The sequence below is a fragment of the Macaca mulatta genome, chromosome 1 (assembly GCF_049350105.2).
Source record: "Macaca mulatta isolate MMU2019108-1 chromosome 1, T2T-MMU8v2.0, whole genome shotgun sequence".
Lineage (NCBI taxonomy): Eukaryota > Metazoa > Chordata > Mammalia > Primates > Cercopithecidae > Macaca > Macaca mulatta.
This window is the reverse complement of record NC_133406.1, coordinates 42,503,330-42,529,866: the sequence shown is the minus strand read 5'-3', so window position 1 is coordinate 42,529,866 and position 26,537 is coordinate 42,503,330. Positions and strand designations below refer to the sequence as shown.

Genomic DNA, 26,537 nt, shown 5'->3' with positions numbered 1-26,537 from the left:
CGAGACCATCCTGGCTAACACGGTGCAACCCCAACTCTACTAAAAATACAAAAAAAAAAAAATTAGCCGGGCATGGTGGCGGGCGCCTGTAGTCCCTGCTACTCAGGAGGCTGAGACAGGAGAATGACGTGAACCCAGGAGGCAGAGCTTGCAGTGAGCTGAGATTGTGCCACTGCACTCCAGCCTGGGCGACACAGCAAGACTCCGTCTCCAAAAAAAAAAAAAAAAAAAAAGTGTATAGGGCTAAAGTATACAGAATCTCCATGGCCTTTACTCTTTGGTCAGACTGTCAATAAAACAAAGTCTCAAGTGAGACCCTGGCACGTGCTGGATCACTGTGAACTCACAGCTCAACTCTTAGATAAATAGCCTCAAATGTGTATTTTATTTCTTTCTTTTTAGACAGAGTCTCACTCTATCACCCTGACTGAAGCATGGTGATGCAATCACAGCTCACCACAGCCTTTATCTCCTGGGCTCAGGTGATCCTCCCATCTCAGCCTCCCAAGTAGCTGAGACTACAGGCACGCACCACCATGCCACGTTGTTTTTTGTGTGTATTTTTTGTAGAGATGGCGTTTCACCATGTTGCCCAGACTGGTTTTGGGCACTCCTGGGCTTAAGCAATCCGCCCGCCTTGGCCTTGCAAAATGCTGGGATTACACGCATGAGCCATTCACCCAGCCAAATGTATATTTTCAACAGTTCACGTGAAAGAGGAATTCATACTAAATAGCAGATTTGCAGGCAAAAGAGCTTACTCTGTGTTGTAAAGTTTTAGGAGTCTGAATTGTACTCTTACCAGAGTAGTTATGAGGGAGAAGGCAGCCATGAAGGAACTTCCAGATTGGATGAAACATTTTTCTCAAAAAAGGAACTTTAAATATAACATTTTGAGTGAAACTGTCAAGAGTTCTGCACCTAAAAATGTTTACCAGCTGCTTTAATCGTAAAAATTTTCTGGTCTACAGAGAGCATCTGAAATAAAGCTATCGTTTAATATGAGTGAGCTATAAATTATACTCCCAAAAAGGAAAAAGAGTTTAGGTAAATTGAGTTACTTAGAAGTGTCCATTTACATTTTGAACAATGATTGCTATATTAGCTTTCTATGGCCACTGTAACATTATCACAAATTTGAAGGCTTAAAACAACAGTAATTTATTCTCTCACAGTTCTCAAGGCCAGAAGTCCTAATTCAATATCACTGGGCCAAAATCAAAGTACTGGCAGGATTGCACTTGGCTTCCAGAGTCCCTAGGGGAGAATCTGTTCCTCACCTCTTTCAGGTTGGGGCAAATGCCAGTATGCCTTGGCTTCTGGCCATATCACTCCAATCTGCCTCTGTGGTCAAACTGCCTCATGCTCATCTGTGGCTGTTATCTCCCTCTGCCCCTTCTCTTATAAAGCCACATGTGATAACATTTAAGGCCTACCTGAATAATCCAGGAGAATCTCACCTCAATACCATTAACTTAATCACACATACAAAGACCCTTTTTCAAAGTAAATTAACATTTACAGGTTGCAGAAACTAAAATGTAGGTATCTTTTGGGGGACATTTTTCAGCCTACCACACTGACCAAAGACAAGAGTGACTATAACCCATCAATGAATATAACCAACTCCCCACAGACAACACTTAAGTCTTTATCCTGCATATAAGCAGTTCCCTTAATTTCTTTTTAAACAAATGTGAAATACATTTCAGAAAATGTAACCACTTTACAGGAGACTGAGGCAGGAGAATTGCTTGAACCTGGGAGGCGGAGGTTGGCGTGAGCCGAGATCGCACCATAGCACTCCAGCGTGAGCGACAGAGCAAGACTCTGTCTCAAAAACAAAAAGAAAGAGAAAGAAAGAAAAAATAAAAATAAAAAAGGCCGGGCACGGTGGCTCATGTCTGTAATTCCAGCACTTTGGGAGGCCGAGGCGGGCGGATCACGAGGTCAATAGCTCAAGACCATTCTGGCCAACACGGTGAAACCCCATCTGTACTAAAAACACAAAAATTAGCTGGGAGTGGTGGCACGTGCCTGTGGTTCCAGCTACTCGAGAGGCGGAGGTAGGAGAATCTCTTGAGCCCGGGAGGCAGAGGTTGTAGTGAGCCGAGATCGTGCCACTGCACTCCAGCCTGGGCGACAGAGCGAGACTCCGTCTCAAAGACAAAAAAAAAAAAAAGTATATTTTTAAATTACTTAGATTATCCCATTTTCCTACAAAGCATTTTTTTTCGTTTGACATACACTTTCCTAAGCACTATGAAACAAAGACAAACTAAGATGCCTTCTCTCTCTTTTAATGAGGTGTCTTTTTCTTCCATAGTTACTGTTCCTTCTGCACACAGTAAAATAAAGGTCACAACTAATTAACTCTCTCAATCTTTAGCATTTTTCTTTTCCTTTTATGTTATATTACACAACATGTGAATGAGCAAATACTTTCTTCCTTAATTAAAGCAATGCTTGCTTACAGGATACAGGTGTTGGATTTTAGAAATTTACTGAAGACTAGGCAAACCAGGGAGCAATAATAAATTCTGAGTAAGTAATCCAACTGCCATCATAACATTGCCTGCAGTAACTATCACCTCATAAAAACCACTTTCCGCAGTTCAATCTAAGACTACAGCTGTAAGACAGACACTAATTTCTGTAAGCTTCTAAAGACACAAAGTGTTCTTTATTGAAAAGCTTGTCACTGTACTGAACATCTGGAATACTCATCTAAATTACTCTTGGTAACCTAATAGCTTCTTTATTTAAAAAAGCAATACCAATTCCTAATTAGATTGTATCTTTTCCACGATATGGAATATACAATGGGAAGCACTCCAAGGTAATTTACCAAACCTCCATTATCCGGTCTTAAGTTTTTGAACACTAGTAATAAACTTAACATTTCTAGACTCTCTATAACTAAGTTGTGTTACAAGGAAAATAAATGTTTTTAAGATTTTTAAAGCTTCCCTTAAAATGCAGATCTAATTTAGTGTGATCTGTGCTTCCTACCACATTTCTCCCATCACCCATCACTACTATCTCATCTCCTCTAACACTACCCCTGCCCCCACCACAGACATAAATACTTTAATAGCCCAATTTAATCTGTTTTTAAGGTTTCAAGATACACCTACCTATCAAGGTCTGAGTCAACACTAATTATAACAGTAGCAGCCTTATTTTCTTTCTGTTCCTTTGCATACTCATATTAGATACTAACAGATCCATAATGAAAACCAGTTGAGTTCAACAATTTATGAAACATTTATTAAGCTATAATGTGAAGAAAATGAGAACCTCTAAGAATGTATTGGCTACTGAGGCAGACAATCCTTGAACGTTTTCAATATGATTTGATAAATGCTAAAAAAAAAAAAAAAAAAAAAAAAGGCATAAATAAGCAGTCAAATGGGAGAGGAGAAATCAGAAAATGTTTCCTGGAGACAGAGACTCATCCTTGGAGGAAGAGTTTAAGGTTAAGTGAAAGTTAACCAAGTGAAGAAAGAAAGCAGTCCTGAAGGACCAACATAATAAGGAAAAGTACACTCAGCATTGCATGTCTGGGAAACTCCAAGTAGTTCACTATTAAATGACTAGAAAAGAAGTTAGGGAGTACAGACTCAGCACAGGGTGAGGCTGAAGAATTTAAATGTGAACTACATCAGTGAGGCCTAGTATGCGATACAAAGGTGTCAAGAAAAATCGACAGTGCAATGATTGAAGAGATCACCTTTGGCAATAATAAAGGACAGATCTGAGAAAGTCAAGGATCCTAATCTGTGCAATAATCTGAAGAAGAAATGAGAAAGGCCTACAGTAGAGCTGTTAATAAGAATAAATTAGAAAAGGCAGTGCTCAAAAATAACTAAATGGTAAAATACATGGGATATAGGAAATGAGAAAGGAAGGAAAGAAAGAAGGGCTCCTAAGCTTGTGGCTGTGTATATGTTGATACTAAAAAAAATGAGACAGTAAAGCAGGAAGTAGTATTTTTATCACTTCTATTCAACATACTAGTGGAAGTTCTAGCCAGAGCAAGTAGGGGAAAAAAAGGAAACAGAAATATAAGGCATCCAAATTGTAAAGGAAGTAAAATAATATCTTTGTAGGTGACATTGTGTCCGGAGTTTATTCCTTCCAGTGGGTTCTTAGTCTCGCTGACTTCAAGAATGAAGCCGTAGACCTTCGCGGTGAGCGTTACAGCTCTTAAAGATGGTGTGTCCAGAGTTTGTTCCTTCAGAGGTGTCTGGAGTTTCTTCCTTCTGGTGGGTTCGTGGTCTTGCTGATTTCAGGAGTGAAGCCAAGGACCTTCGCAGTGAGTGTTACAGCTCTTAAAGCCCTAACAGCTCTTACAGCGTCCCCAGTTGTTTGTCCCTCCCGGTGGGTTCATGGTCTCACTGACTTCAGGAATGAAGCCGCAGACCCTCAAGGTGAGTGTTACAGCTCATAAAGGTAGTAGTGCAGACCCAAAGAGTGAGCAGCAGCAAGATTCATTGTGAAGAGCAAACGAACAAAGCCTCCACAGCATGGAAGTGGACCCAAGCAAGTTGCTGCTGCTAGCTTGGGTGGCCAGCTTTTATTCCCTTATTTGGCCCTGCCCACATTCTGCTAATTGGCCCATTTTCCAGAGAGTCGATTGGTCCATTTTTACAGAGTGCTGATTGGTGCATTTACAATCCTTTAGCTAGACACAGAGCGCTGATTGGTGCATTTTTAGAGTACAGACTGGTGCATTTACAATCCTTTACTAGACACAGAGCGCTGACTGGTGCGTTTTTGCAGAGTGCTTACTGGTGGGTTTACAATCCTTTAGCTAGAAATAGAGGGCTGATTGGTGCATTTACAATCCTTTAGCTAGACACAGAAGGCTGATTGGTGCGTTTTTACAGAGTGCTGATTGGTGCCTTTACAATCCTCTAGCTAGACACACAGCACTGATTGGTACTTTTTACAGAGTGCTGATTGATGCATTTTACAATCCTTTAGCTAGACAGAAAAGCTCCCCAAGTCCCCACCTGACCCAGAAGTCCAGCTGGCTTCACCTCTCAACATGATCTTATATGCACAAAGCCCTAAAGACTCCACACATACACACAAAACTTTAAAATGCTGAATAAATGAAATTAGCAAAGTTGCAAGAAAAAAAACAATTTCATTCATATACACTAACAATGAACAATCTGAAAAGGAAATTTTAAAAATTCCATATACAATAACATAAAACAATAATACTTAGGAATAAACTTAGCCAAGGAGGCAAAAGACTTGTATCCTGAAAATTATAAAACATTCTGAAAGACATCAGACATAAATAAATGGAAAGACATCCCATGTTCATGGATTTGAAGACAAAATATTGTTAAGATAACAATAAAGATGCTCCTTGACCTACAATGGGGTTACATCCCAATAAACTTATCATAAAATGAAAATAAGTCTGAAGTGAAACCATAGTAAGTTGAAAATATAAGCTTAAAGTGTTTTCAACTTTCAATGTTTTCAATTTAAGACGGGTTATCCAGATGTAGCCCCATCACAAGTCAAGAAGCATGCTGAATGCATATTGCTTTTGTACCACTGTAAAGTTGAAAAATCCTAAGTCGAACCACTGTAAATTGGGGACCGTCTAGACTATCCAAAGCATTACCAAAAAAATCAAACTATGAAATCCTGTCAGTGTTGAAATAAAGTACCTATTCAGTAGGATTCTGTGAAGAATATACAATAGCTATTGTTATTGGTGCAATAAGACTAGCTATCCTATCCCATCCAACCTACATTGCTAAGAAAAAAGTAGAAATTGAAGATTGTTCCTGAGGTAATAAACATTAATCATAACTTACTACAGAGAAGCTTATTTAGGGCTAGAATATGATATAAATTTAAGACAGATTAAAATATTCAATTTGTTAATTTTAAATGCCCTTCTGAATTAAGTCTCTAACTATGGCACTGTGAATAATAGATCCCTCAAAGGTATCCACGTCCTAATCCCCAGAATTTGTGCATGTTAACCTTACATGGCAAAATGGACTTTGCCAATACGATTAAATTACAGCTCTTAAGATGGGGAGATTATCCGGGATTATCCAGGTTTGGCCCAATGTAACGGCAAAGGTCCTTAAGAGGCAGACAAAGCGATGTGATGTGAGAAGCAGAGTCAAAGAAGCTGTTATGAAGGAGGCCAGTGCAGTAGTCCAAGAGAGCAATCTAAGACACTGGGAAGCTGGCCTGAAGATGGAAGAAGGGGCTGCAAATTAAAGAATGCAGATAACCTCAAGAAGTTAGAAAATGAAAGAAAATGAATTATTCCCTAGAGATTCCAGAAAGGTCACAGACCTTCCAACACCTTGATTTCAATCCCGTAAGACTCATTTTGGACTTCTTACTGCCAGAACTGTAAAATAATAAGTTCATGTTGTTTCAAATCACCACATTTTGGTAATTTGTTACAGCAACTATATGAAGCTAATACACCAGTTGAACCCTAATTATCAGGAGAAAATGGTAAGAGTGGGAGAAGCTGACAAAAAATGCGAACTTCAGTTTATTTGCTCAATAGTCTTATCTTCTACCAAAAGAAAACCAAATGCACCCACAGGAAAAGTCTTCCTTTAAAGAAGTAGTTCTCAAACCTGGCTACATATAAGGAATCATTTTTCATCTGGAGGGCTTTTAAACAGTTGTGATACCAAGGTTGCATTTCTGACTCACTGAATCAGTATCTTTACCCCTCATCCACCCCCAGTTTAAAAGCCAGTCAAATGGTTTTTATGTGCAGCCAGTTTTGAGAATCACTATTCTATGCATTCTGTGTAAAAAATTACTGTTTCAGTGATCTAAGAAACATCTGCCATTTCCAAATGGTACTTCCCCAAATAAAGACACTGCTCAGAATTCACTCATTTACAGTTACTGGTTTAGTATATATTTTGCTAACTTTAACAATAAGAAGTTACCTTTGGCAAAAAGTTGCCTGGGACAAATTTCTAGAAGTGGAATTACTGGACCAAAGGGCAAGGAAATTTTTTTATTCTGATAAATACTGTCAAATCATTATACCAATTTACATTTCTACCAATTAGGGAAAAACAACAGTTTTTTTAAAACACCCTGTCCAATCTGATAAGTGGGAGGGAAATGATACTTCTTTGTTGCTTTAATTGGCAAGCCTCAATCATGAGATAAACAGAATATCTTTTCACAGTTTTATTGGCCTTTTTTTTTTTTTTTGGTCTACCAATTATTTATATCCATTTCTGTTAGTTCTTTTTTAAGTTAACATGTAATAACTCCTTCTTTTAAGGAAATCGACCTTTTGCCTGTCATGAGTGTTAACTTTCCCCATTTTGCTGCTTTGTCTTTTGACTTCTTCAGTACACAACTTTTATCTTTTATATATTTAGTGTACTTTTCTTCTATGGCATTTTCGGAAACCATACTCTAAAATTGTAAAAAACAACCACCTATACTTTCTTGTAATTTTTTTTATATTTAAAGAGGCTAGGATCTAGCTACTCCATTCCATGCAATGGGCAAGTTTCCCAACATCATTATTGTTTAGTTCTCTCTTCTCCACTATAAAGTTAGCATGCTCTTCTAACTCATGACAAAGATGGTGAAAGAGTGAGAAATATGTGTATATGTGAATATATACACATATATCTTATGTATATATAATATGCATGTGTGTATATCCGAAAATTGTAAAAGATAAGCTTAACACTATAACTTCCTACACTGTCAACAATAAATGATTGCCTGATTCAGGTATACAGAGTATATAAATTCCTTAATAAGGTTACAAAATATGAATGTAGGCAATGAGACACAGCTGCCTTTGAAAAAGCAACACAACTGTCACAAAGCTACCTGCCTCTTTCTTCCTCAAAAACAGTTAAAAGTTCTCCCTAGCAGTTTTCTTCCATGTTTGTACTCAGCCTTGTAAAATATTTGCTGCCACAAGGTGGAGACAACTTGATTACAGTAATACTGGTTACTGAAACAGGGGTAGGCACAAATTTTCTATTATACAAATACACTCCAATGGTAAAGAATCACTGCTTCTAGATTCTTGTGTGAACCACAGGGCTAGTCACTTACAGCTGGGGGTCCAGTTTCCTCACTTGTAAATTTAAACCTTTATGTTAAGTAGCATCAAGAGCTCTCTAAACTCTTAATATTCTGCGGATCAAAGCAGGCTAAATTAAATGTTTCTGACAGTGCACTGCCTAAAAACAGTCTCGTTCTCCTGAGCTAAGAAAATACTCTACCTTTAGCAATTTCTTTCAACTTGAATACTTCAGCCAACAACCAGTTGTTTCCTCCAATCTTCTATTTTCAAAGTCAAAAAGAGGCATATTGCATATTAAAATTCACGCATCTAGCCTACCCCAAGTCATACCTAAGGATTCCTGCCGTTTTTTTTCCACACTGTCTTAAAGAGAATGGCTACTTCCATACTTCTCCACGTCCACCTGCCATAATTGCATATGTATTTGAAACAATAAGCTATCGATTTTCCTCTATACTGGTAGCCTTGGTGCTAAAGGCTGCCACATCTGGGGTTTTGTGATCTTGTGTGGTTTTTTGTTTGTTTGGCTGGTTTCTGCCTGAAATCAGAACCTTCCATTTCTGTTTCTTTTTTTTTTTTTTTTTTTCCTTTTAAGAGATAGGGTCTTGAGACCTCCTGGCTAACACGGTGAAACCCCATCACTACTAAAAATACAAAAAATTAGCCGGGCCTGGTAGTGGGCTCCTATAGTCCCAGCTACTCAGGAAGCTGAGGCAGGAAAACAGCATGAACCCGGGAGCTGAAGCTTGCAGTGAGCCGAGATCACGCCACTGCACTCCATCGAGCCTGGGTGACACAGCGAGATCCGTCTCAAAAAAAAAAACAAAAAAAAGAGATAGGGTCTCACTCCAGCACCCAGACTGGAGTGCAGTGGCTCAGTGACTCATAGCTCACTGTAACCTCAAACTCCTGGGCTCAAGCGATCCTCCCATGTCAGCCTCCCAAGTAGCTAGGACTACAGACTCATCACCACGCTCAGCTACTTTTTTAACTTTTTGTAAAGATGGGATCTTGCTATGTTGCCCAGGCTGGTACTGAACTCCTGGCCTCAAGTGATCCTCCCACCTCAGCCTCCCAAAGCACTGAGATTACAGATGTGGGCGACCTTGCCCAGACTGTTTCCTCAATTCTTAACGGTCTGTCCCTCTGACAAGACATGTTCCTTATACCAGTACTCATTCCTCCTGGTTCTCATCTGCCAGGCTAGATTTTTTCATTTTCTCTAAGGATGTTTCAACCTCTGCTTGCCAAAGGAGTTTCCAGTCTACTGATTCATCCAATTTATTTGAATCTAGTGACCCATTAGTCATCTAAACCTCAGACTTTGGCATAACCCAGGCTTTCAGTCCTGAACACATACCAACTCTATTCCACAAATTCATCACATTCTTAAAAAGAACTACCTTTAATTCTCCGAGTGCCCTTAGACCAAGAAAACCAAAGGATGTCAATAATTTCCTAAGCAGAACAGAAAAATTTTAAGTCCTTAAGTGAGCAAGGAAACTATCAACTTCAGTTCATATTCCTACCCAGATAATAGGAACCTCTAAACAAGGGAGTATACTGATATGGTGGCAGTATCCAGGTTACTACTGACTGTTGACTGCCACTCTATGCTGACACCACATATGATTGGCCCCAATAAATAAATCTGTAGACTTAATGACACAGATCAGTTACCTGTATCTTTGTGATGGATATGTGAAACACAACTAAGGCATAAAGCAAAGCTAAAAGATTACATAAATTTGAATTAAAGACAAAACAAAAAGAGAAGTCTAACTATTGACTCTTAGTCCAGGCCTCATATGCCATAGCATAAGTCAGCAGCTTCTGAAAAGTGGTATATTTCAAGATTGTTATCCTTTCCTGGGTAGATAAATGTTCATTAAGTGCCAATGTTAGCTTTAGCAAGTAGCAACGCAAGAAGTCACAGTAACATTCCCTTGTGTCACTGGAAATATACTAACAAATTCTACTTTTCTGGGAAGGCCACAATCTAATGGCAAACTAAATTTGTGGTCAGGTAGAGACCTAAGAAAATAATCAGATTCAGAAAGACAATAAAGAGAAAAGCTGAAGGCTAATACCTCTACACTCTTCTAACAGGAACTGGAATAACCCATTCAAAAACCAGCTAAGGAATTCATTTCTAGAGATAAAAATATAATTTTCATATTATTTGACCAAGTAATCCCAGTTGTGGAAAACAATGCTATTAACGTGCTTAATGGTCTCACAGTAAATGTCAGAGGCAAGACTCAAACCCAGGTCTGTTTGAGTGAGAAGGCCATACGCTTAGCCACCAACCAAACATATTATTTATTACTACTGCTACTACAACAATAAAGCCACTAATATGAAGATGTCTGCTGCAATCAGGACATTTTTCCAGTCGTTCAATATAACAATACCATATGTAACGACTGAAGTATTTGTAAGGTAATGTGACTAGAGATAACACTAATTTGCATCAGCGCTACAAGGACAGCTACGTAAGTTATGTTCTAGAAGGTAATATGGGCTTGGTACTTTTTTCCCTCAATTTTTCAACTCCCATTATTATTGTTACCATATTACAATAAGGCACAGATTTTTTAGCAGTTTTAAGGCAAAAATAGCCAAGAACAGATAAGCAAAGAATGTGGTTCCCATGTCCCCTGTCACATAGGTAGATTTTCTTTTGCAGAAAAAGGAAAAAAAAACACTATTATGGAGTAGCAGCCAGACTGGGATTCAGGAGACTTCTATTCTCATTTTTCATTCTTGAAACAATTCCAAAAGGTAAACTAATTTAATCTCTCTCTTCTCTTCTGGCCTTGTCTCCAGATTTCTGCAACTTGCAACAAAAAAGCTTAATCCTGGCAGAAGTAGCTCCAGAGGTTTCAAAGGCTGAAAGAAAGCCAGGGACCAGGAAGAGGAAGCTAGAACAAGAAACCAGAAACTACTAGAAGTTTTATAGTCTGATAAATCTAAAATTAGCATAATATTTAGGTTCACAAAAGCAGCAAATGGCACACTTCATATATACTGGAAATCAACATGACTTTAACCAAGTCAATATACAGACCTAAACCTCTTTATCCATAAAATGAGCATGTTTTAGGTGATATCTAAAAAAATCTACTGCTCTGGAAATAATGCAAAGAGCTCCAAACAACAAAAATACATATACTGAAATGCCCATTAGGGCAAAGCTACTTATAAACAACTAGACTTTGATAATCTTAACGTGAGTTCTTCAAATAATCAATATTAAAAAGAGAAAACCATTACACAATAAACAAAAACTTAAGAAGTTAAAGTAGCAAAATCCATTCTCTCAAAAACAAAACTCATTCCACATTACTTAACAATAAAGAGGAAGGAAAACTAACATTAATTCAAGACAACAGATGCCGTTTCAAATACTTTTTACAGTTTTCCCTCTACCTCTACTTTTAACAAAATTCCTGTAATCCATGGTTTTTAACTGTTCTGGGTCTACATTCCCCTTAAGAATCTGATGAAAGTAAGGAACTCTCACCTCTGGGAGAAAAAAAGACATACAAAAACACATGCACACAAAATTACAGAGTACAGTTCTCCCTGAGTATCCATGGGGTTCTGAAGATACTCACACACCACAGACACCAAAAGCCACAGATGCTCAAGTCCCTTACATAAAATGGGGTAATAGTTGCATAACCTACACACATCCTCCCATATTCTTTAAATCATCTCTAGATTACTTATAGTACCTAACACAATATAAATGCTACGTAACTAGTTGCTAGACTGCATTTTCAAAATTTCTATTACTATTATTATTTGACACGGGGTATCACTGTCACCAAAGCTGGAGTGCAGTGGCGCAATCAAGGCTCACTGCAGCCTCGACATTCCCAGGCTCTGGTGATGCTCCCACCTCAGCCTCCTGAGTAGCTGAGACTATAGGTGTGCACCACCAAGCCTGGCTAATTTTTGTAGTTTTTGTAAAGACAGGGTCTCACCATGTTGCCAAGTCTGGTCTCAAACATCTGGGCTCAAGTGATCCATCCATCTAAGTGCTGGGATTACAGGCACGAGCTACTGCACCTGGCCAAAAATTTGTATTATTTTTAAACTGTTGCACTCTTTATTGTGTGTGTGTGTTTTTTTTTCCTCGAGAGTATTTTTCCATCTGCAGTTTGTTGAATCCAAGGACACGAAACCGTGGATACAGAGGGATGACTGTATTCGTGGATCCTTAGAGACACCTGGACTGAAGGTCAAGAACATATGCTCTGCACTACCTAAAAAAGAATTCTCAAGCCTACATGGGGAAACAGGCTATCTTCTTTCATGCCCTCTTTGTTTTCTTCAACTCTACTGCACAACAAGCTACTGCCATCAAAGACAGTCACAGATTCATTCTTGGAAAGGTAACCTTACAGAGACAACAAGTACTGCTTTACTTCCATCCCACTGCCACATGAATAACAGATGACCTTATCATCAACATAAACATAAATACAAATCTTAAAAAGCCTTATAAACCAACCACAAGGAAATGATTAAATACACTATGGTTCATACACCTGAAATATTAATCATTAAAAACGTTAACAAACTAGCTATGGCACAGAAAATGTGAATGATATTTAGATTTTTTTTTTTTTTTTTTTTTTGAGATAGGGTTGCCCAGGCTAAAGTGAAACAGTGTGATCATGGCTCACTGCAGCCTCGAACTCCTGGGTTCAAGCAATCCTCCCACATCAGCCTGCATAGTAAGTGGGACTACAGGTGTGCACCACCACACCATGCTAATTTTGTTTATTTTTCTTTTTCATAGAGACAGGGTTTCATTATGTTGCCCAGGTTGGTCTTGAACTCCTAGTCTCAAGTGATCCTCCTGTTTCTGCCTCCCAAAGTGTTGGATTACAGGCATAAGCCACCGCACCCAGCCCAGATTTTTAAACATACATAAATTTATATCTACATATAAAATACAGTTAAAACTATGTTTTAAACAAAATCAAACCAAAATCTAAAATTTATTTCCAAACGTAAATTGAGCAAAATGTGTGATTAAGTACCAACAGCATTTTTTCCTACTTCTCCAAATTTCCTAAATTTAAAAAATAAATTTTAAAAATGAAAAAAGCAACAACTGAATGCTATAACATTTTATTCAAAGACAATTTAAGTAATAATTTATGGATTTCCCCCCATTCTTAGCTCTTAAACTACTTCCAAAAGGACTAAGCAACATATTGAACATAGGGATTAAAAATAAAAACAATCCATTTAAGAAACGAATGATAGGCCAGGTGCAGTGGCTCACGCCTGTAATCCCAGCACTTTGGGAGGCCAAGGAGGCAGGATCACTTGAAGCCAGGAGTTTGAGACCAGCCTGGGCAACATAGCTAAACCCTGTCTCTACAAAAATAAAAAAAAAATAATAAAATAAATTAGCCAGGTGTGATGGTGGATGCCTATAGTTCCACCTACTCAGGAAGCTAAGTTGGGAGGATCTCCTGAGCCCAGGAGTTCAAGGTTGCAGTGACCTATGATCGTGCCACTGCACTCCAGTCTGGGCAACAGAGGGAGACCCCGTCTCTTAAAAAAATGAGAAAAGAAAAAGAAAAAAAAGAACGATGGATAACTTATCTTGTAAAATTTTTTTCTCACTGCACACCAATATTGTCTTAATTTTCCTAAATCAAGTATTCCAAAGATTACTCAAAAGCTTTCAGAACAAATTAAACTGACATTAATAATGTTATCTACATTATACACAACTATAATATTATCTTTTCAAGTAATGAAGAACTCTTCAAGTAATGGAGAACTCCCAAAAAAAAAATTTCAAGAGACTAACAAATTATCATAGAACAACCCAAACTGATAAATGGGATCTACATTTCAATGCAACTGTAACAATTCTAATAACATTAAGAACAAAGAAATTTAGTCTTACTATTCTAGATAGTACTTTAATATTTGAGAGCCTTTAAAAACATACATTACAATTATATGAAGAAATGTTCCTAGAGGATAGCACCCCACAGCTATCTATATAAAAAGAAACCCACCTTGGCACTAATTCGAAGAGCCCTGTTTTCTTCACAAATATGCTAACTAAAAATTTTAAGATCAAGGACAAAAGGATAGGTTCATTAAAACTAAACAACAGATATAACTTCCAATCTTGCCAAGTATATTTTTAAAAGCAGAGATTTTCTGAATCTGATATAACTCTCATATAAAATGAAACTACAGGCTGGGCACGGTGGCTCACACCTAGTATAATTCCAGACTTTGGGAGACCGAGGCAGACGGATCACTTGAGTTCAGGAGTTCGAGTTCGAGACCAGCCTAGCCAACATGGTGAAACCTCATCTCTACCCAAAATACAAAAATCAGCTGGGGGTGGTGGCGCTCGCCTGTAATCCCAGCTACTCAGGAGGCAGGAGAATCGCTTGAACCTGGGAGGCGCAGACTGCAGTGAGCTGAGATCACACCACTGCACTCCAGCCTGGGGAACAAAGCGAGACTCCATTTAAATTTAAAAACAAGGACAGACGAACAAAAAACTACAATAGTAATTTCCAGCCAAAATAAACGATACAGGTTTAGCACCCCAATAAGAAAATCTAAAACTTTTTGGACATGGACATGACGCTCAAAAAAGTCATGCTAAAAAGAAATGCTCATTGGAGCATTTCTGATTTCAGATTTTTGAATTAGGGATGCTGAACTGGTAAGTATAAAGTAAATATTACAAAATCCGGAAAAATATACCTGAAATCCAAAATACTTCTGGTCCTATGGATCTTGGATAAGGGACACTCGATCTGTAGAGCATGCTTTCCCTACTCCCTCAGGCCCTAGTCATTTAAACAATCTGCAAAGTGACAGTTTTGTTCCTACAAGTGTAACGAAACTTTTGGGGTGTTCTCTCAAGATATAATCAACACATGTATCCCAGGTGAAAACAGCCGGGTGCACTGGCTCATGCCTGTAATCCTAGCACTCTGGAAGGCCGAGGCGGGCGGACTGCTTGTGCTCAGGAGTTCGAGACCAGCCTGGGCAACATGGAGAAACCCCGTCTCTACCAAAAATATAAAAAAAATAGCCGGGCGTGGCGGCGCCCGCCTGTGGTCCCAGCTACTCAGGAGACTGAGGTGGGAAGATCGCTTGACCCCGGAAGGCGGAGGTTGCAGTGAGCTGAGATGGTGCCACTGCATTCCAACCCCGGCGAAACAGACCCTGTCTTTTAAAAAAAAAAAAAAAAAAAAAAAAAAAAAAAAAAAAACTAAAAACAAGAAAGAAAAAAAAAAAGAAACTGAGGCGGCATGTCAATCTTGAAAGACAATTATTTAGGAATTCAGGCCCTGCCTCTAGGGGCGTGTCCTCGGGGTCCTGGCGGCCGCCATTTTAGAGCTGAGGAACCCGCTCTCAGGAAGGGCACTCGTAATGGAGAAGAGCCAGCGTTCCGCCGGCCCGGAGGTGCCAGAGGCCTAGATGGGAGAGAAAGGCCTGCTTGCCAGCATGGCAAGGCCCATCTATCACCAGACGTGCCCCAGGACACAGAGCAGAGTGTCCAGCTTTGTCGCATTCTCTCCGGAGTCGCTTCTGATGCCAAATCACGGCTCTGCCACTTGCCGGTTATGTGAACAGTCCCGGAACTTAAGCCGCCATTTCCTTATCTGTAAACTGAGGGTCCGTTTTCCGCCATCAGATTAGCAAAAAGAAATAATAATATCCAGTTTGGTCCAAGGCATATTGAAACCCATTGTGTGCCGCAGCAGCTCTGCCAGGAATGGATAATGAGGAAAACTTGGCATTACCTACAGAGATTTTTAAAGTATATATCCTTTTTCCCGGCAGTTTCACTTCTAGACACTAGTTATAGAGAAGTAAGTACACATATACAAAAAAAGTCATTTCTGAAGATGTTTAATGCCATATTGTTTGCATGCTAGAGAAACACTGGGGGGAATGTAGATTAACAGGAAACTGGTTAAGTAAATGCTGCTACATCCAATCTGGGTTATTAACATCCATCCAAGAATGAGCTACATCTAGGTATTTTGTTTGTTTGTTTTTTAATATGAGACATTAAGTTTAAAAAGGAGAACATTACGTATTATATAATCTTACTCAAACACAGGCACACAAGACCTAATACTAGTTAATGTCACGTGCACTATTCCTTTTAGATATTTTGGAGCCTATTATGTACCACACATTGTTTTGGATATTGGAAAATCAACAGTAATTAAAATCCCAGCCTTCCAGTAATGGGAGACCAAAAGAAAATGCAAATAATAAAATTCAGGCTGGATGTGGTGGCCAAAGCCTGTAATCCCAGAACTTTGAGAGGCCATAGTGGGAGGACTGCTTGAGACCAGGAGTCCAAGACCAGCCTAGGCAACATGAGACCCCCATCTCTGAAAAAAGAAAGAAAATAAGAAAATTAGTGTGCACACTGGCACACTCCTATAATCTCAGCTACAAAGGCGGCTGAGGTGGGAGGATCACTTGAGCCCAAGAGTTGGAGACTGCAGTAAGCTATGACTGCCTCACTGCACTCCAGCCTGGGCAACATAGCAAGATCCTGTCTCTTAAAAAAGAAAAGAAAAGAAAAAGGAAAATGAAGCAAAATGAGAAAATAATGACAGGAGTATGTAGATCAACATAAAAATAAATGTAGGGGAAAAACTAGAAGGCACGGAATGTAGGGAGACTATGAAGGGGATCTTTTTTTATGGAAATAACAATAATACCTACCTTAATAAAGGATTAAATGAGATAAAACCTGGAGAGTTCCTAGCGCAGAGCCTGGTGTTTGAGACTTCAGTGTCTAGAGTCTGACTTGCCTAGGTACAAATGTGGACTCTGTCATTTCCTATGTCTTGGAGACTTCATTTAAACTTCTCAATTCCTCAGTTTCCTTGTCTATAATGGAAATGTGATGTCATACCACCTCTTAAGAGTTGTAAGGATTTAGTAATTTTTAGATGTAAAGTACCTGGAACAGTGCCTGGCTCATACTAAGCATTGTAGGTGTAGTATCTCTTATTATTATCACCATCTCTTATTATCATTATCATTACTTGAGGCAGAGCTTTGAAGCCATACTTGCTGACCCTCAGGTAGTTCGTTCCTTCAGCATCCCCAGCTGATATTTGCCCAGCACTTCACGGCTTAAAAATTCAAGGAGTCTATGCCTCATTCAAACTTTTCAGCTCACCTAAAATGATAGCCACTTCATTTTTTAAAAATCTTACCGGGGTGAAACGAACCATTTTAAATTGAACATTTAGTGGCATTTAGTGCATTCACAGTCTTGTGCAGCCACTAACCCTAATTCCAAAACATTTCCATTACTCCAAAGTAAAACTCCTTACCCATTAAGCAGTTTCATCCCCATCTCCCAAACCTCTGATGACCACCAAGCTATGGATTTTTCTACTGTGGATATTTCACAGAAATGGACTCATGTATTATGTGGCCTTTTGTGGTTTTCTTTCACTTGGCATATTTTCAAGGTTCATCCACACTGTAACATGTGTTAGTACTTTATTCCTTTTCATGGCTGAATAATATTCCACTCTAAGTTTATACCACATTTTGTTTATCCATTCATCTGTTGACAGACATTTCAGCTGTTTCAATTTTTGGGTATCATGAATAGTGGTGCTAGAAACCTGTGTGTTACATGCTGGATTGCCTATCCCCTACTTTGGGTACCTCTGGTTTGGTGGTAGGAGAGTTAAGAGTGGTAGGAGAGTTAAGAGTGGTAGGAGAGTTAAGAGTGGTGGGAGAGTTAAGAGTGCTGCAGTTATTAGGAAAGGTCTCCAAAAAGGAACAAGAGGAAGGAATCAGTCTGAAATGGTCTGAAGGAAGAACAGATATTCCATGATGTCAGATCAAACAGAGGAGGAAAATAATGGGGGGTGTCACAGGTTAGGGAAAAGGATCAGCAGGGGAAGGCTAACACTGAAACTTTCCTGGGTAATAGAATGTTCTTCTTAATTTGAGATGTGCTTACATGGGTGCATGCATATATATTTATATATATATGTTAAAATGTATGTATGTATGTAAAAGTTGTATTTGTATTTATACATATATACGTATTTATAATATACATCTATACATGTTTATAATATGTATATACATATATACATAAAATGTGTATATATGTAAAAATTGGTGTGTATTTTTGTACACAGTTATACCTCAATAAAAAATTTTGAAAGATGAAAAAAAAAAACATTATTTAAGGGGGGGGATGCTACACTATCAACCAGATTTGTGACAAGTAAGGTTATAGGACATCCACAACTCCTCTCACACCCCATTACCACCCTAAACACTTTTTTAAATATAGAAACTCAACAACTTGAAAGTAGACACAAAACCATCCCCAAGATCCAAGCCAGGGACCAATGGATCTCACTCTCACTTTTTCTTTCTTCACATACACCCCTTACATTTACAACGTGCTTTACTCTTTACAAAGACCCCTTTACCTACATTACCTCTTGTATCTTTTCAAATAATCTGTAAGGTCAGTGAGGGTGATATTTTTAAATTTTTTTTTTTTTTTTTGACAAAAGAAAATAGGCTCAGGCCAAGAATCTTGCTAGTGGTGGAACCAGACCTAGAAACCAAGTCTCCTGCATTCAATTCTGCAACTCCTTCTACTATACACAATACTACCCCTTCTGTAATATAGTAAAGCCTTCTAGAAAACATTTGGCTGGGTTCCAAGACAGCTGTCCCAGACTGAATAAGACTCTATATAGCAAACAGTGTAAATAGTGAGGGTTTAATGCAATTACTGGCATGGAGGCATACATCTTTTTTTTTAAGTGAAGAATTAGTTGGTTTTAAAGTAAATCAACATGGTGTGTGAATGGTGGGGGAAACAAGCAGAACGTTCTTCTAAAAAGAAGTCAAAATGAAGTACTGTTGATGTGCACATTTCGCAATAGCGAATAGAGGTAGTGGTCATCAATATAGGAAGGAGAAAAAAAAAGACAACAAAGAGTGGACAATTAAGAAACTACATAATGTTTTATTTTTGGGAACTGAAATGAGGAATTTCTCCCGACCCCACACCAAAATAACTTGAGATTGAGAACACTAGTTTATAAAATACCAAGAAGTAGGAGAGAATTTTATTTAGCCATCAAAAGGAATGCCTGTCAAAACTGCTGGCTCTGAAAGATAGGGGATCAGAAATCCAAAGCCCCATTTTTAGATCACCTATTGGTGCTATGCAGTTTAAATTAGCTGATTATTTTATCCTTTCAATTTTTCTATCTGTAAAATCAAGTAACACTTTACCCAAACTATTTTCTAATGACCTTGGAAGGAAGAAATGATGTCTAGAAAGGTAATGATCAATATTTTACTTCCATCAGCCACTGAAAAAAGTATTTCTCAAGCATCTACGTGCACAGTACTAAGCTAAAAGTGCAAAGAAAGCACTGGTCTTTATAATCTAGATGAATAAAGCACAGAGAAATACAAAATAATAATTATGTGACAAAATTGAGATATCTCAGAGAAAAAGTTTTCACAGGAGCTGGGTTGAACACAGCAGTCAGCAAGAATGAAATTGCATTTAATCAGGATAGAAGACAAAAAGAGTAGTTATAAAGTTTAGGTAGGCAGAGAAGAGGCAAGTTGGTTGCTATGTCCTTTGGGCTCCCAAAACACAGCACTCATTTGTTACTGCACTGAAAACACTGTACAGTAGTTTATTTGTTGTTGCCACTTAAACTATAAATTCCTCAAGAACAAAGACCTTGTTTGATTCATTTTTCTATTCCTCATCCCTTGCATAGGGTCTGGCATACAAAAGATAAATATTTTTTGAAAGGCAATGTTAACACAGATGTCCCTATTTAAATTACTACATCTTAACCTACACTATTTGTCCACATCATTTACTTATTTATTGTCTCTCAACTCCAAAACTACCCTCCCAGACTCTATGTTGTTATGGCTGAGACTGCAACCATGTTTCACCAACTCCTTTGCCAGCTGGGATCTCATTAGGCTTTGCCAATAGCAGTAGTAAGTGAAGACTGGAACACAGGAAGATGGGAGAAGGGACAACCTTCCAGTTCCTGTCAGTAGCAACTGCAGTCCCTGACCCTGGCAGTTAGCAAATGGTTCCAGTCTCCAGGTTTTTGTGGTTCTCCCAGAACCAGCAGTAACACATGCCTTTATAAGTACTAGCAGCAACTGCACAATGCTGACCTACTCAAAAGTCCACCACCGGGTCCATAGAACCTCTTCTCTGAGCTCTTAGGTTCTGATTACTGTAATGTTCCCCCCTCCCCCGCTTTTGTTTTTTTTTTTTTTTTTAACATTCATCTAACCAACTCCCTATATTAAATCCTTTCTGTTGAAATTCCTACTGAAGTCGCCATTTCCTCTATTGTACCCTAGTATATTGTAAAACACAATAATTCTAACTGCTCTCAGAAAACTTGCTGCTTCACTGAAGGGAAAGTAAACAAAATTTGGGTTATTTTATAAAAACTATTTCATAGAGGATAACTTGAAACCCTCTAAATTTGCTTCTGTTAAGCTGCAGCATAAAAATCACTTTTTGTGATTTAAACTACTACACTGTTTAAATGAGAGAGAAAATGAGAAATAATTTTAAAAGTGCAAGTTATTCCAAACAGATGCACTCACCTCTGTTAATATAGTACATATCCTAGAAATAATGTGAAATGATAAAATTGTTCTGCTATTCCCCAGTGGTCCCAGTTCTCACATCCTCTGATACTGTGGCATGAGATCCTGATTTTTTTTTTTGAGGCGGAGTCTCACTCTGTCACCCAGGTTGGAGTGCAGTGGCATGATCTCAGCTCACTGCAACCTCCATCTCCTGGGTTCAAGCGATTCTCCTGCCTCAGCCTCCTGAGTAGCTGGGATTACAGGCACATGCCACTATGCCTGGCTAATTTTTGTATTTTTAGTAGAGACAGGGTTTCACAAAGTTGGTCAGGCTGGTCTCGAACACACTGACCTCGTGATCCACCTACTTCGGCCTCCCAAGGGATCCAGATTCTTAGATTTAAAGGCACTCCCCTTCGAACGCTCCTCCCCCATCCCACCCCCCCCCCCCCCGCCCCAAATGCAAGGTCCCTAAATGCAAGCTAACTACTTCACGCAGTGCTCAAAGAAACAGTAATCTGCTCCAACACCAAAGCTTAGCTGAACTTATTGGTATGTTGTTGTGCCTTCCTGAGGGATTTTCAAGCATGATTTTTTTTTTTTTTTTTTTACTAAATGTGATTTTCGTTCTATGCATCGACTTTAGAATCTAACCTTTTCATACAACTCCACTCTATAGCATAGAAAAAAAAGAAATCCCCCTTGCAGAAGAGGCCATTAAGTAACATATCTTTTAAAAACAAATGACCAAAATGCTTACGTTTTTCATTTGGCTCGTTACTTCACTTAATAGTATGCCCTCATTAGCAAATTTAACCCAAGGTTAGTTTCAAAAATAACTTCACCATTGTACTTAATACAGATAAACTGATTTTTTAAAATTATGATAAATGGCAAACAGGTTAATTCTCAAAATGAAATGGGAGAAGGTAAACTTAAGCAACAGAAATCTTAGAATTTTTAGCAATGTCTATAGCTCCTGAGCATCCAACAAGATATATAACTAAGCCCAATCACACCACTCTGCCTCAGCTGCCTAAAAACCGTAAAGCAAAGGAGAATTAAGAACATGGCCAGTTCTACCGGAGTTGCTCCACACAACACAAAACTGCGTAATGGGTCACCAACGCTCTTAGCACCTATAGTCAGGGACTCATCACCTAGCTCCTACCTGGCAACACACTAACACTAGCTTCTACTTAAATGCCAAGAGTCTCATGACCACAGTCAAAATATTTATGTAAGACCAATCAAACTGCACTTCCCACAAGAAATACCAGAAGACCCAGTAGACACATTAGGCAGAAAGGGCAGAAGACCAGTGGGCAAACGGTCAGGATATGTGTACCTTTAAGGAATGGACTGTGTAAATGCTATAATACCACCTTTGTACCCCAAATTACATGGGCACCTACTCAGTATTAAACGTAAAGAAATAGTAAGTTGCTATGACAGCTAAGATGGCAAATAAATGACTCAATCAAGAAATTAACCATTGTCTGATGACAATGTCTTCTACAGCGTGTGCAATAAATAACACGAATTAAAAATCAATTGTAGATCTGTGGGCAGAGTACATAATCTGATATTTTTCCTTTCTTAAAAGCTGCAAACTGTGATGCATTTTTAGTTTATCCAGAATTTAATAAATGAGTCATTACAAAACTATGAAGCGCTTTAAGTCATACTAGAAACACTGCCATAATTTTAATAAAGTGCGTTTTAATGTTAACTCATTTCTCTTGCTGGAAGAAATTAGGCTTCTTTGCTAATGTATAGAAATGAAACTGTCACTGAAACATCTGGTTATATATTATTCATTGGGCACATATATCACCTTTACTCCAAAGTCTGCATAACATAAACACAAATCATGAATAAATCAGATCAGACACACAGACGTGACACCACAAACTGTAGGTCAGTAATAAAATTCCAAACATGTTTGCTGACCTGGTCTATATTTCTATCCATTCAAACCTGGGAGCTTCACACAGGCAGAGAAAAACTCCAGATTCCCAGTATTTTTAAAGTCGGCATGGTCTACATTATGTTAGTGATTGTAACTGGAAAATTTTCTATGCAACACACTTTACGATAACTAGCTTATTTTTCAAATATTCAAACGGATTGGCCTGACTCGGGCAGGTTTTTTCATAAATCTGCCTCTACTATAATTAACCTTAAATGTGGATGCCACAAGGATACCTGAGGGAAATAACTACAATCCTTACAAAAAGTGAGAGACCATATTCGCTGTGCTACTCCTAGAAAAAGGAGTCACATGTAATAACTACCTATTATTTTACTAAAAAGTAGGTTAAGAGTACAATCAAGATTTTTAAAGATACTTGTTGATTGTGAAAAGTAGAAATTTCAGGGGAAAAAGGGAATAACCAAGAGTCATATTGCTGCTATTTAAATACTTTATAAATCAAAGGATCAAATTTCACTATAAGAAGCAAACTCTCACACCAATCTAAGTTATTAAAATATTCAACAACTGCACTTAATGCAAAACAGACAGATTAGCTACCAATTAGTCTAAGTATTCCAACTGATCATCTTGGAACTACCAAAAGTAGATTATGTAATGCAAATCGCTCGTACATTCGTTTTAAACATATCCGCGGTTTAAAACCGTGAAACCATGCCTTAATTTTCTAAAATTAAAAAACAGCGTATTACTAAAATGCTGAATGCAAACCTATATCCTTTTCACGGCACCTCAAAGAAACCTGACATCTTCAAACCATTTTATAATGTAAAGTTACATTCTCTAAAACTTCAGACAGCCTCGGAAAAGATACCCAAAGGGGCTTCAAATAGATGGGTCTATAATTGGTCTTAGCGGGCAAATAACTGAAATAAACCTCCAAGTTTGAGATCAATTTTTACTAACACCATCTCTGAAAGCAAGAAGGCGACTTCTGCAGAAGGCAAACGATTCTGACTAGCAGGACGTGGGCTCCCGGCAACAGTGGGTACTAGGATCTCAGCAGGAACGACAGGGTTCAAAACGCGAAGCTTCCCGCAGAAACTAACCAAGACACCCCCTCCCCCCACGACTCCTCCTGGGTAAGCTCGCGGCTTTAGAAAGCAGCAACAGATACTCCAGAACAGGAGGCGGCACTCCAGGAATGTGTGAAGCAGAAGGGGTCTCCCCGAGGAACCCCGACGTCGAGCAGCTCCTCTACACTGGAACCCCGACTCCGACCCCCCAAGAGGAAGGAGCGATATCTGCACAAAGTGCCCCTACCCCACCCCCACGATGCAGAGACACATCCCTGGCTGCGAGGGGGAAGCCCAGAGAAAAAACCCGCATTCCACTCCGTCCGCCTCCGGAGTAGGGCTGCAGAGAGGCTGGGGCCCCCGCCCCCGGAGGCAAGGGGGCCGCGCTACAGCTCCGGCCTCCGCGCGGAGGAAAGGGTAGCGAAAGGCTCGCGGCGAAGGAAGGAATCCCGGCGCTTCGCTAACTGGGTCCTCCGCAAACCAGCTCCCTTCCCTCCCACGACCCTCGAAGACACGGGAACAATAAGAAGCCGCTTCCCCCGCCGTCTCCGCCCCAAGAGCGGCCGGGGGCGGCGGCGGCGCCATGTCCCCTCACACCCCCGCGGACACACACCCCCCCTACTCCGCGGTCCCCGTCAGTCGCCTGCAACGCGGCCGAGCAGACGCGCGTCCCGGCCCGCCGCTTCCGCGCCCTTCGCCTCCCCGCCCGCCCCACTCACCGGCTCCTGCCCCAGCCTGGGGCTCCGCTGGCCGCGGCCGGAGCAAGACTCGGGTATCAGCTGCCGCGGCCGCCGGCGCCGCCGCACAATATGGCGAGCCTCGGCTTCCGCAATGGAGCTCGGGAAATACAACAGGGGCCGCTCAATATTCATGAGAGACTGAGGGGAAGCCGGCTCGGCCGGCGCTGCGGGGAGGGCGGGAAGGAGCGAGCGAGCGAGGGGCGGAGGCGCGGGACGAGGACGTGCACAGCGCGGGGAGGCCCGCGGCGCGAGGGGAGGGTGCGCCGCCGCGTGTTGGCCTGGAGAACCAAAGCCACCGCCCCGCCCTGGGCTGGCCAGCCACGCCCCCCCGGCGCCCACCGCGGCCCGACGCAGCCCCCAGGCAACGCCCGGGTGACGGCGCCTTCACCTCGTGCTTAACCTTTACTTAGGTTCTTCTGCCCTGGCTTCGGCCCACCCTTTACACTGCCCTGGCCAGCCTCTGAGGTTTGGACTCAGACTTCTTTCTCGTGAGTTCGTCCTCTTAAACCTATCCCACCGGCGGAAATCCTCATTAAGCTTTGGTCTGCAGAACTTCACATGAACTTCGGCACCCTTCCACCCTCATACAACAAACATACACTTTTCATCCTTGCAGGATAAAACTGCAAGTGTAATTACTCCAGGGAAAATGACCTTCCACTCTAAACTTAGCTTAACATTCTGATTGTGGTCATCAGCTCTTACTATTTACCTTGCTGCTGCTTTATCCTACCTCCTTGGCCCCTTCCGGTATTATCTTCTGAACTTGAGGATTTACGAAGTAATGGATTAATAGATGTAATCATTACCTAAAACACAGCCAGTCAGTCTCCAGTAAATTATCCGACATTTAATGCGTATAAATTATGAGCTGAAGTAACGAAGAATGGAAAGTTCCCTGATCTCAAGATGTACTATTGTTGAAATGTCATGTTCTATTGAGAAGATAGCCAACAATACCAGACCGTAAATCTGAAGGCACTTGAGGCATAAACCAATGGACTGCAGTGGGAATCGGGCAAACTAGGTTCATAACCTCCAATGTGTGTCTATGTGACTTACGTAAATTGCATAGCTCCTCTGCACTTGATTTTCTTTCTTCGTCTGCGAGATGGGAGAATTGTATTGAATCCTAGGTCCTTTCTAGTTCTTTAACGCTCTAAAACTCTCTATAAGCAATTCCAAATAAATGATATGAGTTTACACAGGAATTTGGAAAAGAAAAATATCAATTCCAGCTGGTGTGTTTGGGGATGATTTCCTGAGGAGCCGGGATTTAAGATGGTCCTTGACGCCTTGGATGGGTGGAAAGAAAGAGGACAGGTGTTAAATACAGCACATTATGTATGCCACCTAACAATCCATCAAAGGAAGCAAGCATTCTTTTTCAGTGGCTTGAAAACTTTTGCCTACTATCTATAACTTTAACAAGTGACAGTTATCTGACTCTACAAGCCCTTCAAGGTTAAACTCGTTGCCAATGGGGGGGGGAAAGGCTGGGTGTGTGGCTCACGCCTGTAATCCCAGCACTTTGGGAGCCCAAGGCCAGCGGATCACTTGAGATCAGGAGTTCGAGACCAGCCTGGCCAATATGGTGAAACCCTATCTCTACTAAAAATACAAAAGTTAGCCAGGTGTGGTGTTGCGCGCCTGTAGTCCCAGCTACTCGGGAGTCTGAGGCAGGAGAATCTCTTGAACCTGGGGAGGAGAGGTTGCAGTGAGCCAAGATCTTGCCGTGGCACTCCAACCCGGGCATCGCAGCAAGACTCCATCTCAAAACAAAACAACAACAACAACAACAACAAAATCAAAATAATCAGAGATGCTCTGCTTCTCTCTTCTTGTGAAAGTCCACTTTCTAGAAACTGCAGTTGCGGGAGCATCTCCCTTCTTCCTTCACGAGGAGTACATGTGTAGTTCAATTAAAGCAAGACAGGATGTTCATAATTTAGAATTTTTGCTCTAATTAAAATGCTTTTGAAAATCATGATGTGTGGTTAGATTAAGCAATTCAATTGATGTTGAGAAAAGTG

At 40.1% G+C, this 26,537-nt stretch overlaps 1 protein-coding gene across 3 annotated transcripts in view; it reads right to left on the bottom strand.

Annotated features, from left to right (window-relative positions):
• Nucleotides 1-24,575, bottom strand: part of RNF2 (ring finger protein 2) — a 55,110-nt gene extending 30,535 nt beyond the window's left edge. For all 3 annotated transcript variants that reach the window (XM_078001394.1, XM_015121931.3, XM_078001395.1), the window contains exon 1: nucleotides 24,484-24,575. The gene's annotated coding sequence lies outside the window, so the exon portion shown is untranslated. The remainder of the gene's footprint in view (nucleotides 1-24,483) is intronic.
• Between the last annotated feature and the right edge of the window lie 1,962 nt (nucleotides 24,576-26,537).